At 49.0% G+C, this 17,401-nt stretch overlaps 5 non-coding genes and 1 pseudogene across 5 annotated transcripts; 2 read left to right on the plus strand and 4 right to left on the minus strand.

The window, feature by feature from the left end:
* Positions 1 to 588: 588 nt before the first annotated feature.
* On the minus strand, positions 589 to 661 carry TRNAK-UUU. Its single transcript has one exon. It is a non-coding gene; the product is annotated as a tRNA-Lys (tRNA).
* A 2,873-nt stretch (positions 662 to 3,534) lies between these two features.
* TRNAK-CUU lies at positions 3,535 to 3,607 on the minus strand. Its single transcript has one exon. It is a non-coding gene; the product is annotated as a tRNA-Lys (tRNA).
* A 1,187-nt stretch (positions 3,608 to 4,794) lies between these two features.
* Positions 4,795 to 4,866, minus strand: TRNAQ-CUG. The gene has a single exon. It is a non-coding gene; the product is annotated as a tRNA-Gln (tRNA).
* A 4,572-nt stretch (positions 4,867 to 9,438) lies between these two features.
* TRNAS-AGA lies at positions 9,439 to 9,520 on the plus strand. Its single transcript has one exon. It is a non-coding gene; the product is annotated as a tRNA-Ser (tRNA).
* Positions 9,521 to 12,656: 3,136 nt separating this feature from the next.
* Positions 12,657 to 12,811, plus strand: LOC123358157 (annotated as a pseudogene).
* Positions 12,812 to 17,212: 4,401 nt separating this feature from the next.
* LOC123358158 lies at positions 17,213 to 17,401 on the minus strand. Its single transcript, XR_006575645.1, has one exon. It is a non-coding gene; the product is annotated as a U2 spliceosomal RNA (small nuclear RNA).

The following is a 17,401-nucleotide window of genomic DNA, read 5'->3' on the forward strand; positions in this document are numbered from 1 at the left end:
ATCTAGTCTTCATTAAATGACATCAGGAGATGGAGAATCCACCACTTTCCCTAGAAGACATTTTTCTCCAGCCCTCAGAACATTTGGTTGCTCTTTGCTATTGAACGAGCTCAACCTGTTTAGCTTATCAAAAGAAGATTGAAAGGTGATTTCACTGAAGTGTTGAAGGGCCTTAATGGAGAGAAAAGATTGGGTATTAAAGGGCTCTTTAATCGAGCAGAGAAAGGCATAACAAGACCCAATGGCTGGAAGGTGAAAAGAGACAAATTCATATTACAACTAAGGCACAAATATTCAACAGCGAGGATGATTCACGACAGGAACAAGCTCCCAAGGAAAGTGGTGGATTCTAATTCTAATTCCTTATGACTATTCTGTGTGTTTGTGTCTGCAGGGGAGGAACATGCTATATGCCCAGAGGACTTTATTCCTCCAGCCTGCAAGGACAGAGGGGATGTCAAGGAGTTGCTCCTTCAATCCCCCCCACAGGAAGGCCCTTCTTAGGAAAGGCAAAATCCTGGAGAGAAAGAGTAACACTGAACAAGACTCCAGAAAGACAGATTTTTATAATCACAGTAAGAAGTTTTTCACCTGAACAGGGACTTGAACCCTGGACCCTCAGATTAAAAGTCTGATGCTCTGCCAACTGAGCTAGCCAGGCTCACATGTGAAAAGAACAAGTTGGTGCAGAGGTGAAGCTAGTCAAGAAAAAGCGAGATGGTCACAATAGGGGAAACCTGCTGCTCTCTCTCTTCCCAGCCCTGGCCTGGCTGGGTATTAGTGCTGGTTAAAAAGAGGGGAAAATATCGGCATCTACCAGCCATTCATAGCTGTACAAGACTCAGGCACAATACAGAGGTGCCCATCTGTAAGTGCCAAATGGTTGGATTGGCTAATGCAGCCTGTAGATGTCCAGGGCACTCTGGGATATAGAGCCAAGTGTCCATCACCATCATCATTTCAAAGGGATAATGATAATGGTAGCAAGGTTCACAACTGACTCAGCAGTTGCATACAAAGGTGCACGTTTGGCAGTTACGTTGGCTCAGGTTGGCCACCCCAGTCTAGATGTAGAAGTTACAACATTTAAACTTGAAAGAGGGGCCAATTTCCCACCTTTACATCCAAACACGATGAAGGTAGCAGATAGAGCCAGAGCAGGTTGTCTATGGGACCAAGTATATGCAGAGTATCCTCGACAGAGGTTTGTTCAACCTGTTCTTAAAAACCTCTGAGGACGGAGACACCACAGATGCCTTTGGGAGCCTATTCCAGAGCTTAACTGCACTCAGAGCTGACATTGGTGAAGTAGGAGGCTGAGAAAAACAACACTGGCTGTCAGAGAAAAACAGTCTTCCCTGGTGCTTTAAGCAGTGGGTTCTGGTGTTTTAACAGCCATGGCCTGGGTTCAATTCCCCCTAAAAACCAGAAGTTTTTCAATGAAAATCTCCATTCATTTCGCATTTGAAATGGAAAGGCAAAGAGGGCTTCTTGTCCTTATCAACAAGGCAAAGAATGGCTTTTTGCTCACTAAATATTTTTAAAAGGCGCTGACTCAACCTGAAGATCTCATTGCATTTATATTTACAATGGAATGATTCTCTCTAGGATAGACAGAAATTCTTCAGCTAGACTCAGATTCCACGAGAATACGAGAAGCAATTGTGTCTAACACCTGCCTTTTTTTGGACAACAGTGATGTCCAAGTTTTCCATGGACATTTCCCTTTCAGCACCTCAGGCCCCATCCAACAATTCAAGAAACTGAAATGCACAGAAAGTTTCTCACCATAGGATTCACTGACCAGGCTGGGGGAAAAGTTTTGCCAGAACACTTGGTTATAATATCCCTCCCTGACCTTAAATGGAAAGCAAGGGGATAACTCTCAGAGCACATAACCACAGCTTATGAGTCTCACATTCTACACTGTCCATGTACCCTTCTCCCTCCCCCTCTATATTGACCAGCCAAGCCTGCCCCCCTCAAGCCACGCCAAGATTCTTCTGGGTAAGGAGCTTGGAATTTACCCAGCTAGGGGCTCTAAATGCACCACTTTTGAAGATGTTTGGATTCCCTCCAACTTCTCTCCTACAAATGCTAAATAGTTGGAGGTGTAATGTTACAGGAGAGGTTGAAATTAGGCTATTTCGTCAGATAGAGGACAATGATTGTGTCAGGAGTGGGATGTGAATGTGCACGTACATATGGAGCCTAGAGCAACAAATGACAGTGTTAGAGGGCTTATTCCTTCACCCTCTCACTTCCCTGGTCCTTCTCACATGAACAGAGAGCAACAATACCCGAAGTCCAAAGGTGCAAACAATTCAATGTTTATTGGGGTGAACGTCCAGCAAGCAATGATTCCAATTTCCTTTCTCAGTATCCCCCTTCCCAGCTCTGACACCACAGAGCCTTGTCTGTATCCCTGTTTCTGTTCCCATCCCCGTTCCCATTTTCCCCTGTAGAAAAACATGATCCCAATTCCCCCATCCCCAGTCCCTGTTCCCATTTCCCCACTCCCCCCAACCGTCCTGATTGACTGCAGACTATATAGTAAAACCTGAGTTTTGCTTAGCTATTCCTTAACCAATCATTTTACTGAAATGTAACTAACCGATCCTAACATACTGTAACATGGTTATTTAACCAATTATATTCCACCACCTTCATTGGTTTACACCCAACAAAATTAATTATACAGCAGACAGAAACAATCACAGAACCAGACAGAGACCATGCAAATAAACATACAAAACAATATAGAAGTGAGGATTTCACAACTACATTTATACTGACATAAGGGTTTTCCAGCTGCGTCTATTGATAAGTGAGTTCTTGCCAGACAGGATGCTACCAAACTAAGTTTCCCTTTCTCTGGAGGTGATAGGAATATCAGTCCAATCGCACCTTATTTCAGTGTGACTAGTTGGGAATGTGTGACTGTGACCATACACTTCCCAGCTTATGGCTGCCTTTGCTGCTTAGCCGAAGAACCAGGCCTCAGACTGTCACAGTAAGAGAAGGCCATTACACAAACAGACAGTGATTTTTTATTCTTTCTTTTATACCTCTATAACTAGCTAAGTGATAAAAATACACCTAAATTCTTAAAGTACAGGCCTTTGCAGACAGGCCTGAATCTCTGTATCCTAACAGTCCTCGAGGTCAGGCAGCCTCTGGGTAAGGGGGTGGGGACTCAGATCTTTCCACTGGCCAATTCCACCAGGGTTGTATATAAAGCAGGGAAGTTCCCCACAATAGCCAGACCAGATGCCCCCTTTACACTTGCCCTCTGTTGTCATTGCTTCTCTCTCTCCCTTCCCCCCATCTCTGCTGCTCTCCCTCTGGGCTTTCTCAGCTCCTTGCCCCACAGCACTTCCTGGAGGCCAGAGACTGCGCTTTCTGCACCTGCAGCCTCTCTCCTGATTGCTAAGGAAAGGAATCTTTCCAGGAAATGGCCACAGCTTCTGGGAATCCCTGTGTGGCTGTGAACAGAGTTTGGCTCCTGGCACACAAGGCAACTTAAAAGCTGAGCACCCAGACAGGGGCTTGAACCCTGGCCCCTCAGATTAAGAGCCTGATGCTCTACCAATTGAGCTACCTGGGTTTGTTGGAAAGCATCTTCACCGTTCACCTCAAGAGTGAGCAGGCAAGCAAAAGAGAGGCAAAAAAGTCCCAGCAACCCCTCCTCTTTTTCTGCACAGCCAGTGCCTGTCAGCAGGATTCCTCCTCCTCCTCCCTCCTGTGCCTCAGTGTGACTAAATCTCCACACCTAGACAGCCGATCCGTCCGCTGCACCCCAGTCCCCCATGCCTGAGCCTCCCTGTCAAAACCCTGCACCTGGCTCCAGAGAATTAAGTCTCACGTGTCGCTGGGAACTTGACTTCTTGTGCCCAGAGAGTCTCAGCCCCCTCAGCAGATGACCTGAGAAACACAGTGTCCGACTTTTCCAAAGAAGAGCTTAGACCCTCTCATCATGTGGCCTAAAGGATAAGGCATCTCCCTGTGCATCAGATGATTCAGGATTTGAGTCCCCTCGTGGTTGTGCTCACTTTGTGCTGCAAGTCCTGCTCCCTTCAGGGCTGGAACCTCTTCTTGGCCGCTCAGGCCAATGCTCTGGCTTCAGCTAGAGCCCCGGGAAGGAGTTGGGGGTTGGGTGTCACAAAGGCTGGGGCATGAGCCCCAGGGGCTTCCAGTCTCGCCTTTGCCCTTCCTGACTTGCCAAAGAAAATGGGCGGCTCCACTGCCAAAGTCAGCACCATGAGTGGGAATGGTCAGAGGCCCCACCAGGGGGGCTGGCCCTGCTTTCCTACCCTCTTCTGATGTTGGCCACAGAGCATCAGCAGCCGCCCTGTGGCCTTCAGTGGGGGTTTGGCATTGCAGAGAGCAGCCTGGCCAGGTGTCTCTGTGGCTGTCTGCTGGCCACACATAGGCATGGTTCTCCCCTCCTCTTGCCCTGCAGCTTTTAAGCCTTCCCTTGTAGCTGTCAGTACCAGCCGCCTCTGCACTAGGTGCCCAGAGGAGGAGGAGTGCTGGGCTCCCGCCTGCCCAGCCCTGACCCTGCTTCCTTCAAGAGCCAGGTAGGCAAGAGGAAAAGCACAGCAGCAAGTGCCAGACTTGTGGGCACCAGGTGAAGCCATGAGAATCCCAACCCTCAAGCACCAGTAACCAGCTATAGAGCCCTGACCCCCCACAGCACCTGAGTCACCCAACAGGAGGGGAAAGACTTATTCTTGTCCAACAGGAGACAGGGAAGTGGAGCAGTGTGAGCTCTAGGGCTTCACCACAAACCAAAGGTCCCACTGAGATTTGAACTCAGATTGCAGGATTCAGAGTCCTGAGTGCTACCCATTACACCATGGGACCAGCTTGTGCTAGCTTCTCTGCACAGTGGTAACCCTCACAGGGCCGGCTTGTGTAAGGGACTGTTGGCCCTTTACTAAAACTGAGTGGGGTTTTTGGTTGGCTAGTTCCCAGCACCAATAGAAGGGGGAAGGGCCAATGGGAAATCAGGACCCTGAGACTGACAGGCCCCTGGGGCAATGGTCACCAACTGGTAGGGAACAAGTGAGAATTTGTTAATGGAGAAAAATTCCTGGTGAAAATTGGCAAAGCTGTGGAGAGTTTGAAAAGTTCCAGTGAATTTACACATGAAGATACAAACGGAGAGACAAACCCACACAGAAAGAATGAGAAAATCACACACTGCACAGACCCACACAGACATAAACAAAAACCAAACCCGCACAGCACACAGAGCCATATACACAAAAAGGAAAACCTCACAAAATATAGAAAGAACAAATCCACACCAAAAAATACAGCAAAAGCCCACAACAGGAAACACAAAACCCACATACCAAAAGAATACTAAGCAAAAAACAATCTGCATGCAAAAATCATACACACACCCACACACACAAAACTATGCCAGGCATCCACCAAAATCACACAGGACCCACATGCACATCAACACAACAGATGAAAACCACACCGACATACAGAAAGCCAGGCAGGGTTTGAGTCTCACAGCGAAGAGGGTGAACACACAGATGGTTTGGGGAGCAAAGACTGAGGGGGAGTTGGGGGCAGTGCTCTGGGCTCTGCTCGACCCCTCCTGACACAGGCGGCTGGTGGAGAGCAGAGCCTGGGAGATCTGTGGAATCTGCCCTGCTCTTTGTAAAGCAAGGGGACCCTGGTGTCTTCTGAGCTGCAATTGTATTTTCTGCAGGGCAAAATGATTGGCAGAAGCCATTTGCTTAAAGAAAATTAGTGCTGTAGGTGAGGCTTGAACTCACAACTTCAGCATGACTCCACTGAGCACTGCTATTATAAGTCCTGTACATTAAGGTGAGCTCACAACTTCAATATCACTCCACTCAGCACTACTATTATGAGTTCTGTGTACTAACCCACTGCACCCCTGGTGCCTGATTGAGAGTTTTTTTCTCCTTGATTCATGGATGGATTAGGGGTTGAGGGGGTTGCATTAGCTAAAACAAATCCATATGAAAGGCTGCAGGATGGCAGCAGCAGAGGTGGGAGCCTCCTTCCATGTGCTAGAGCTGGTTCCCCCTTCCGTTGCTGAGGGGAAGGTTGGTGCTTTGAGCCCACCCGGTGCTGGAACGTCCCATGGGTGAGATTAACGGGACGCTTGGGAAGGGAAGGGAAGTCTTTTCTATCCCTGCCTAGCTCCATTGGTCTCCTGTGGCCCTTTTGGCTCTCTGCTCCCCTGTTGGGGAGATGCAGAGACAAGCCCTCATCTGGGTGAGTCACCGAGAGGCTGTGTCCCATGGCGTGTGTGGGGGAGAGGGGTAGGGGTGGGATGGGGCTCAAGGGGAGAAGGTTCTGTGTGACAATGTGTGGGGGAGGGGGAGGGTGTGTTCCTTAGGATAGAAATGATGGAAAACACAGGGGAGTTTGGGTGGGGGGAGGAGGTCTAGGGTTCAGGCCCTGGGCTGGGGCTGGGAACTGGGGTGCAGGAGGGGTGCAGGCTCTGGGAGGGAGTTTGGGTGCAGAAGGTGTGAGAGGCTGGTCTCTGGAAGGGAGTTTGGGTGGGGGGAGGAGGTCTAGGGTGCAGGCCCTGGGTTGGGGCTGGGGATTGGGGTGCAGGAGGGGTGCAGGCTCTGGGATGGAGTTTGCAGCGCCGTAACATGGGCCAGGCGAGTGAGGCACTTGCCTCGGGCACGCAAAGTGGAGGGGCGCAGCTCTACCACGATCAGTGGCGCTTCAGCGGCAGCTCTACCACTGCTGCTTCTTTGGCAGCAATTGGGCGGCAGGTCCTTCCCTCCGACAGGGACTCAGGGACCTGCCGCCAAAGAGCCTGGAGCCGGCCCTTGCCTCAGGCACAAAAATTCCTTGTTATGGCTCTGGGAGTTTGGGTGCTGGGTAAAGGTTTATGTTAAAAGTAAATTTGTGGTTCTAACCTGCAAGCCACCAGCTGTGTCTGTGTGAAGCCTGCTCAAAGAAATACTTTGTATAAAACTTGTTAAACATTAATTAACTCTAAGTAAGCCAAAACAGTAGCTGTTATAGTGTATAAATAGAGACCCCCACCCTCGTAAGTTTTCATCTCACTTTATCTTTGATTGTTAAAAGACAGGGAGTCTCACATAAATTGGTCACACCCCAAAAGGTAAAGAGACAGTGAAATAGATGTGATTAAGATAGAGAATGTATGTGAATGAATGGTTAGGGAGTTACCAGCCTGAAGAATTCAGTGTTGGCTGAAGAAGGTGTCAAGTGGGATCAACCAGATGACCCCCGGAGGGCAAACTGGAATCCACCCACCACACCTCAAAGGAAGGAAAAACAAAACATCTAACAACACGAAGCCAGCCACCTGCTGATTGATTTAGCAACAGCAGAATGAAGCAACTCCTATGAACTAACATAGGGAAAAATCCCTATAAAACTGGACTCTAAAGAATAAGGACTTTGAGTCTATGGTTCTGCTGCCAGCCTCCAGGAGCATCAGATACAGACTCGGCTCCATCCTCATGACCAAGATACCTGGCCAGTAACTTGGCATGAGCAACATCTAGGCTGGTAACTATAACATCTATACAGAACCTGAATGAATGATTGTGTGGATGAATATGTGTGTGTGTATAAGGAATAAGTAGTAATAGAAACAAGTAGGAAAAACATTGTCTTTTGTTTTGTTATGGTATTTACAATAAATGTGGCATCTTTGCCTTATCCCTCTTAATAAGATCCTGCTGGTTTTTATTATATTGGTATAACAGGTGCAGGCTCTGTGCTGGGGCAGGGGGTAGGGGGAACAGGAGGAGGGGTGGGGGTGCAGGCTCTGGGCGGGAGGGGGTGTGTGCAGGGAGGGGGTGCAGGTTGTGGGAGGGAGTTTGGGGGTGGGGGGTGGGGAAGGAGGGCGTGCAGACTCTGGGAGGGACCGGCAGCCACTGGAGTGAGCAGGCAGATGCTGCTCAGCACCGCTGAACTGACGGGGCCCCTGGAGGGGGAGCGCCTGGGGGTGGCAGGTGGGGCCAAGGGAGTGACCCAGTCCCAAAACTGCTGGAGCCCCACGGGCGAGACCTGGGAACCAGGACTGCCAGCCAGACAAACACCTTTAAGAGGAGGCGTCCCTCTCCCTGTCAAAAACTGATCTTCCTCCTTCAGTTCAGTGACAGCCTGAATTGTTCCTTATCCGAGCAGAACCAGAGGGTTTGGGGGAGGGATAGCTCAGTGGTTTGAGCATTGGCCTGCTAAATACAAGGTTATGAATTCAATCCTTGAGGGGGCCACTCAGGGGTCTGGGGCAAAATCAGTACTTGGTCCTGCTAGTGAACACACAGGGCTGGATTTGATTTGATGACCTTTCAAGGTCCCTTCCACTTCTAGGAAATTGGTATATCTCCAATTATTACCTTTATTGGGATTGAAAGCAGCAACATCAAACCCCTGTGTAGCTCGCAGGAATGGACATAAACACTCCCTGGTATCTGAGGAGATGTTCAGCTTTGCCCTTGGTCAACTACAAGGCTAAAGGGAAAGGAGGTGGCACCAGATATTAAGAGTGAAACACGACACATCATAGTTATGCCCATGGTGGCGGCAAAATCTTTATATATAATTCTTCTTATCAGCAGTGTATTGTTTTTTCTGGAGTCTAGGCCTTGACCAAGAAATTTGTACTTTGCTAAAATAATCGACTGCCCCTGGTGAAGGCAGTGGACTTGACACCCACTGGGGTGTCCCTACACAGGTACAAGTACTAACAACAGTGGCTGCTTTTAGCCATAGATTTTAATCAGGGCAATAAATTGATACAAACCCCTGTTAAATCATTTCTCAGCCTGAGTCCTTCACCCACGTTCCCTAGAGCATTGGGCCACCATGTGGACGTTTCATTTCTGACCTCAGTTTCACACAGAGACAACATTTCCTTTGCACAGATCCATAAACAGCAAAATCTCCCTGTGTCTCTGGTCTGAGCCAGGGCATTCGATTCCAGTGAACCCTTCTCTCCTGCAATGGCGATGGTCAGACAGAGGGGACGTAGCACCTGCATCGCTGGCAGGGAGATATTGTCTCGGCTCTTTCTTTCTGCTGCTGTTGTTAGTCCATGAAACATCAAGGGTGGAATGCAAGACTGAATTCACACACCAGCCTTCAGTGCCCCAGAGAAATCCTGACCCCTGCTATTGGAACGATGTGCTGGAGATTTGACTAGGAAAGGGACTGTCTGAATTGTCAGAGGGGGGAATAAACAACAATCTACAGCAATGTCATTCACACAAACACACTCTAATCATGTTCCAACCGGAAGGGAAATGGGCAGGAATTCTCGCTGTTCAGCCCAGGACACACTTACACTAATGCAGCCATGAGCGTGCTGGGGAAGCTGGTCTGAGCAAACAATTTGAAGTGACAATTCAGTGAAAAGAGAATCATCATGTAATGAAGTTGGGGGTATGTCAAGTAGTTGTGGCTGAGTGGTTAAGGCGATGGACTAGAAATCCATTGGGGTCTCCTTGTGCAGGTTCAAATCCTGCCAACTACACAAGCAGTGTGCTACTGCTGTTGTTGTTATTGTAGTCTCAGTTCCTAAGCATCCACAGTGTGAAGTGGAGCTAAGTCTAGTTTCACTCTGTCTACACTTAAAATGCTGCTCTGGCACTGCTATAGCACTTTGGAGTAGACACTGACTGGAGGGGTTTTCCCATCCCTGTAATAGCTGCATTAACAGAACAATTCTTCCTTCCATTTAGCACTATCTAACCAGGTCTTAGGTCACCTTAACTCTATGGGTTTTGGGGTGTGGGTTTTTCACACCCTGAGAGATGTTGCTCTGCCAGTGAAGTGCCCAGCGTACACCAGCCCTTAGATCCCTCTTGGTATTTCAATGCAGGCACTGACCTGTGAGAGGAAAACATCAGCTCACAAACACAGAGACTGAATTCCCCACATTTAATCTCGCTGCACTTTCCAGAAAGTCACAAAATTCAATTAATTCTTGCTAGGACAGAGAAAGAATAAGTGACGCTAAGTTTTTGGCTTGATTAAATAAAATTAAGTGTTTAATCAATATAGTAAAAATCTGTCCTGATTTCTCTAACTAATACCACAGCGTGAAATAGGAACAGAGACAAATCTTGTCGGTGACAAATAATTTCGCAAATGACCTTCCCATTATTAATTTCCACACTGCCCCCACTGGAGGTCTGGGCATCTCCAGTGTCACTGCTCTGCGTTCACCTTCCCCCTTAGAATTGTTCTCGGACATTCGCCTTCCTCTGCAGTGTGGGGCACGGGTCATTTGCTGGAGGATTCCCTGCACCTTGAGGTGTTTAAGCCACGATTTGAGGACTTCAATAACTCAGACATAGGTTAGGGGTTTGTTACAGGAGTGGGTGGGTGAGATTCTGTGGCCTGCATTGTGCAGGAGGTCAGACTAGATGATCATAATGGTCCCTTCTGACCTTAAGTCTATGAATCTATGAATCTAGTCCCAAATTTGGAAAATTGTGCAGCTCAGAATGTGAATAGTGACCTCGTCTCCTTCCTGCACCTGCTCTACATTGCTCCACAGCAGCTTCTCCCCCTGCAGAGTCACCCCAGAACTGCAGTGCAGCCCCCAGGGTTCAGCAGGGGGCCCTGGCAAGGAATAGTGGGTGCAGCTAACAGCCCGGTGTGCCTGGCCGTGAGGCAGCTGTAAAAAAGCAAACCCCCCCCCAGAAGTACAGAGACTGAATTCCCCAACTTTAACATCATGGCCCCCTGTAGAAAGCCACACGTGTCAGTTGTATTTTCACAGGGAGATGCAAAAATCAAGTGACACCAAATTTTAAGTTGAGTAAATAAAGTTGAGGAGATAGTTATTAACCTCCCAAAAATATACTAAAGATCCCTCAACATAACACCTGAAGGTGAAATAAGAACTGAGACAAACCTTGTCAGCAAAGGCTCATTTCCCAAACGATCCTCAAAATGTTACTAATTCCCACCCCTCCTCCACAGGAGCTCTGTGCAGTGTAACTGTTCTGCAGGCAGCTTCCCATTAAATGCTGTTGTGGGACATTCCCAGACCTGGAAATGTACCAACGACAGAATTTGAAGAGCAAACCTGGCTCCCCGCACCAGGCAGGATTTGAGTGTTTTGTCCCTGTCACTTAGTCTTTGTCAATAGTACAGACAGCACAGGCAGACTCCAGGCTCTGCTTGAGGTATCCTGGCACAGGGGCTAATGGGGGAGAAAGGATTGTAGATTCTGACCTGTGCTCTGGAGAGGAGGTAATAATTGAAGAGGGCATTTCTGACTTCTCCCCTCCTCAGTGTTTCTGGGCTGGAATTGTACATTTCACATGGCCAAATAAAGGGGTGATGCCAAGTGGTTAATGACCAGTGTTCCAGGCGAAGTTTGAACTCACAATCTCAGCATAGCTGCTCTCAGCACTGCTCTGCAAGTACTGTGCACTAACCAATTACATCACTGGAGGTGAGGCTGACTGGCCTGTAGTTCCACGGATCCTCCTTCTTTCTTCCCTCTTTTAAATATGGGCACTACATTAGCCTTTTCCCAGTCATTTGGGACCTCCCCCAATGGCCATGAATTTGCAAAGATAATAGCCAATGGCTCTGCAATCACACCCGCCAACTCCTTTAGCACCCTCGGATGCAGCGCACCCGGCCCAATGGATTTGTGCTCATCCAGCTTTTCTAAATAGTCCCGAAGCACTTCTTTCTCCACAGAGGGCTGGTCACCTCCTCTCCATGCTGTGCTGCCCAGTGCAGCAGTCTGGGAGATGATTTTGTTCGTGAAGACGGGGAGGGGGGAGGGGGGGAAGCATTGAGTACATTAGCTTTTTCCACATCCTCTGTCACTAGGTCGCCTCCCTCATTCAGTAAGGGGCCCACACTTTCCTTGACTTTCTTCTTGTTGCTAAGATCCCTGAAGAAACCCTTCTTGTTGTTACTCTTCACATCTCTTGCTAGCTGCAACTCCAAGCGTGAGTTGCCCTTCCCGATTTCACGCCTGCGTGCCTGAGCAATATTTTTATACTCCTCCCTGGTCATTTGTCCAATCTTCCACTTCTTCAAACGGCGCTGCCTGCCAGTGCACTCAGCCTCACTTGGCAGGTAACAAAAGGGATGGAGTGGCCCTCCAGTTTCTGGAGAGTGGCTGACAATGCCCGACCTTCTGCCCTGAGGAGAAACTGACGTGAGACAAGGCAGGGGAGGTCATTCTTGTATTGGACCAACTTCCGGTGGGGGGAGAGAGAGAGGGAGAGAGCGAGAGAGAGAGAAGCAAAATGCAAGCTGTGCTCTTTCCCCAGCAGCAGGTGGGCCACGTCGTCTCTCTGCTGGCCTGGCTTCCCAGGACGGGACCCGCCTACCACTACAGGGCAGGCAAGAGCGGCGGCCCGGGCGGGCAGGGGGCGGGGCCCGAGCGGAGGGGCGGAGCCGCGTGAGTGGGTATGCAGATCTGTGTGCGAGCAGAGCATTGTGGGAGTGGACGCAGGCTGCCAGGCAGGGCCCGACTTTGGCACCGGGAGCTCGGCGTGGAGAAGGGAGGGGCTCTGGGGGACGCATCGGGGCAGCTGTGGGGGCCGGTGTGGGCGAGGACGGCGGTCGGTCCGCCCCGTGTGTTATAAGTGCGGGGCGAGCGAGGGCGGGCGGCGGCCGGGCATCAGGAACTCATACTTACCTGCCAGGGGAAATACCATGATCATGAAGGTAGTTTTCCCAAGCTGAGGCTCATTCATTACACTGCAGGTGCTGCATTTTCCCCAAATGCGGGAAACTTGACTGCATAATTTGTGGTAGTGGGGGACTGCGTTCGCGCTTTCTCCTAGCAATTGGTTAGAACAACAGAAAACCAAAAATGGGCTGCTTAGGCTTAGTGTACTGCAAAGCAGACTCTAAGGAAAGCAGGTTTTTTTTTCTGTACCTTTGGAAGTGCTCTTTTCCACAGGCCCTGTACTTTTGGGCACCTTTGTCGTTCCTCCTTGTAAGCAAAGCTCAGCTCTGAAACTTTACTCAGTCCTTATAAGGCTCTCTGTGTTCTTGGCTTTCCCTGGTCTTTTGCAGCTGGTCTGCTCTCTAGTCTGCTTTTGGGGGGGCTTGGACCGGTGCCTTCTTTGGCTCTAAGGGGAGCTGCCTGCCTGCTCTGCTTCTTTGCCTGCTTATAGTTTCTTGCCCTGCCCTCCTTCTCAGGCTCTTCCGCCTTTGACGGGAGGACGGCCTGTCCAAAACGCCTGTCCCACCTGGTCCCCTCGTCCAACAGGCAGCCTCGCCCTCTGCCCTGGGGCCGCTTTGGCTTTCGCTGTCTGTTCCTGTCTCTTGGTGGCCACCCTGTCTGTGCTACGGAGACTAGGTTGTCACAACCCCATGCTGGAGGAGGGCTTTCCGTCGCTTTAGGCCCACCCACCGCCTCCCCGAATGCCCTTAGCTACGCTGGGGGTTAGGGCGGCGTGGCCGCGTCGCCCAGGAGCGGGTTTTCCCTTCTGCACACCTCTGACGGACGGAGCTGTTTTGACTTAACTGTTCAGCACGCACCGACCCTCAGGCCAGGTCTGCACGGGGAACGTAAATTGGAGCGGCTACGTCAGTCCGCGCCTTGGTCGGAAGAATTCTTCCGTCGACCTAGCTCCCGCCTTTCGGGGAGGTGGATGGCTGGTACCAACGAGGAAAACCCTCTCCAGGACCCTTCTCCGGGAACAGTGCCCTTCCGTTTGGGGAGATTATGCTGCTTTAAAAAAGAGAAATTGTTTAACTGCCTTTCTCTGAGACAAGGTTGACTTTGTATTGCTTTCCTCGTTGCTCCTTGTAGCAGTTGTGTTCTGAAATCTTTAGGGTTTGACTTCATTTATGATGAAATCTTGCTGTAACTTTATTCTAATTTTGAATGAGTAACTAGACCTGAGCTGTTTGGTGTGTTAGTGGAGGATTGTTTAAAAACCTGGGATTCCACTTTCTGCAGCCTTTCCATTACATTTCCTCTGAAAGCCCACCGAAAGCCTCCACTTCCCACATAACTCTCTCAAACCTGCAGTCATCAGGCATACAGAAGATGCTTACTGTTTCACTCCACACGAGTCCAGTTCCTCGCTGTTTCCTGTCTAACCACTGCACACATATGGTATCCCCTCCCTACCCGGAGCTGCTTCCTGGCTTTTGCGCTCAGGACAGGAAAACGAGAATGGAGAGGTAAGCTGTGCAGGGAACTCTTCCTCAGCTCGCACTCCACTCCCCAAGGGCCTTTCGAGGTCTTCTACGGACTTCAGGTTTCATTTGATTTCCAAGGTTTATGGGCTCATTAATTAGCCATCTCTCCTAATGCAGGGATCCTACGGGTCAGACCAAAGATCGATGGCCCAAAAGAGCTAAGAAACAGAAATAAAGGTGAGCGCTAGGCGTTACATTCAGATGAGCATCCAGAATCTGACTGTGCCCTGGCATGTTCAACGCTGCCGAAAAGAAGGAGCTCGTCAGGTCCCTCTGCTAGCACCCAAATCTGGTGGCTAGTCGGTCTGCTGGGAAATAAGGAAAAGGAAATGAATAAAGGAGTCAGGCAATAACAAGGAAATGAAGAGGTTTGTCCAACGGGTTCTGTCTGATTTACCGTCTTCCCAGCTACCCTTCCAAGTTAAAGACCTAGCCCAGTATCCTGTCTGCTGACAGCGTCCAATGCCAGGTGCCCCAGAGGGAATGAACAGAACAGGGAATCATCAAGTGCTCCATCCCCTGTCGCCCATGCCCCGCTTCTGGCAAACAGGGATACCTAGCTAGGGATACCGCTGGCAAAGCGCCATAGATGGACCTATCCTCCATGAATTTATCTAGTGCTTTTTGAACCCTGTTACAGTCTTGGCCTTCACGACATCCTCTGGCAAAGAGTTCCACAGGTTGACTGTGTGGTGCGTGAAGAAAGACTTCCTTTTGTTTGTTTTAAAGCTGCTGCCTATTAATTTGATTTGGTGACCCCTAGTTCGTATGTTATGAGAAGGAGTAAATAACTCTTCCTTATTTACTTTCTCCACGCCGGTCATGGTTTTATAGATCTCCCTCGTATCCCCCTTTAGTCATCTCTTTTCCAAATGAAAAGTCCCAATCTTATGAATCTCTTCTTAGATGGAAGCTGGTCCATATCCCCTCATCATCTTTGTTGTCCGTTTCTGAATCTTTCCCATTCCCATATATCTTTTTTGAGATTGGGGCGACCGCATCAGCACGCAGTATTCAAGATGTGGGCGTACCATGGATTGATATTGAGGCGATATGATAGTTTCTGTCTTATTACCTGTCCCTTTCTTAATGATTCCCAACGCTCCGCTGCACATTGAGTGGATGTTTTCAAAGAACTATCCACGACGACTCCCAGATCTCTTTCTCGAGTGGTAACAGCTAATTTAGACCCCATCATTTTACAGGGATAGTTGGGATTATGTTTGCCAATGTGCATTACTTTGCACTTATGAGCACCGACGTTCATCTGCCATTCGGTTGTCCCGTCACCCAGTTTTGTGAGATCTCTTTGTGGCTCTTGGCGGTCTGCCCGGGACTTAACTCTCTTGAGCAATTTTGTATCATCTGCAAATTTTGCCACCTCACTGTTTAGCCCTTTCCCCAGATCATTTATGAATAAGTTGAACAGTACTGCTCCCAGTACAGACACCTGGGGATAAGAGATGGCAGATCCTCTTCGGACACTGGCAGACCAGGTGCCAGCTCATGCCAAGGCCCCTAGGCCTTACTGAAAAGTGACAAACGCATGGCTGGAAACTAGTCTTGCTCACCTGTTTGTTAGTGTTGTTAAAACAGGCATTAGCTTTATAAAAACGTGTTTAGAGTTTATGACAAGCTCGTGAGTTGCTGCATGCATTATTCTCACCTATAATAGCCGTAGCCCATGTTGTAAGGTGATATATAAGCGTTGGCACTAAAGCTGTAAACCCCCTTGCCGCCGCCACGCCACCAGTCAGGAGAGAAGTATTACCAAGTGTGAAATGGTAGTTTACCAGAAGAGGCGTCATCTCCTTTCCAACAAGAGAAGGCCCTGACTGAGACATCAGACAAGCCACTGTGGATCATCCGTGGACAAAAGACTTGGTTGATTGCTCCTCCTCACACACCTCCGAGGAGGCAGAGCCCTGCACAAACACTTGCCCCCATCAGCTTGAGCTCTGGGGGAATGGAATAAAAATCCCTGTCAGGAAGAAACTGTTGTTCCCCCCTCCCCACGATGCTGCTTGGACTTCAGGGAGCCGGCACACCTTCTAAGCAGCAGCAAGGGATCCCGGCTGTTTGGCTAGGGTTAGCCCTAAAGGACATACAGAGCTTGCGTGTTACAGCAGCTTCTACTACCCCTGGGTGGCAAGATAGAGTCAGGGTGCCCAAGGGGTCTGTCTGTGACTCCATGTTAAGGCTGTTCTAATGTCTGAGGAGTTCACACTTGATACTTGGTGGGTGAAATCAAAGTGTGGAACACACAACCGTGAGGAGCCCCGCTGCCTGCCAGCCCCAGGCGCCGGGGGCTCCTGTTCTCTGGGGCTCTGGCCATACTAGAAAGGTAAATTTATAGCTTGCCTGGTTCAGAAAACCAGAAGGGAAAGAAAGAGAACCCACATTACATTTTTTTAAAAAAGAATCCTCCTGATTTGTAAGCCACTGTCGTGATTTTGGGGATTTTCCAATAGTGAGGGTGGAAACAATGAGAAGCTAAGGGTTATTATTGAGCATTTAGATTACAGTAGGCTTGGGGGGAAAAAAATCAGGATTGGGTCCCCTGTGTGCCGGGCGCAGCACGACACCTAGTGCCTTGTCTTGATCTTACGAACCAAGATACATAGAACGTAGGCCGGGTGGGGAGAAGTCTATGTAACTCATGCAGTTGTGGATATACACGTGACCTCAAATATTTCCAACTGCCCCACCCCAAACCACCCCCCAAAAAACAAACAAAAACAAACCAAAAAAACCCCATCTCCCCAACAGACCCAGAATCTGGAAAGCATTTGTCCCTCATACTGTTGAAAAGTCTCACAGCAGAAAGAAGGAGTCCAGCTTCTTAAATAATTCTCTAGCAAGACAAAGAAGAACTTCTTACATCTATAGTCTCACAAAACACTTCCAAGAAACTGTAAAGAAAGAAAAACACCCAGATTTTTCTGCTACTTCAAAAAAACATCTGCTTTAAAGAAAGTATCCTAGTTCAACTCTTTTCTGCTTTTCTAACCAGAAGGTTCTCCCCTACAGGAGATACACCGTTCCTGGAAGCACTGCAATACCAGGTCGATGAATGGGGCAGACAAAGCAAGCTTCTGTTCTAACCCCCCCTGCTTCAAAAATTAAGCTAATAAACAGCCCTCACATCAAGGACATATCAGAGATTAAACTGATAAGAACAGATTTAAAGTTTATTAGAGAATATTTGAAAATTTAT

The sequence above is a fragment of the Mauremys mutica genome, unplaced genomic scaffold (genome assembly GCF_020497125.1).
Source record: "Mauremys mutica isolate MM-2020 ecotype Southern unplaced genomic scaffold, ASM2049712v1 001519F_np12_obj, whole genome shotgun sequence".
Taxonomy (NCBI): Eukaryota; Metazoa; Chordata; order Testudines; family Geoemydidae; genus Mauremys; species Mauremys mutica.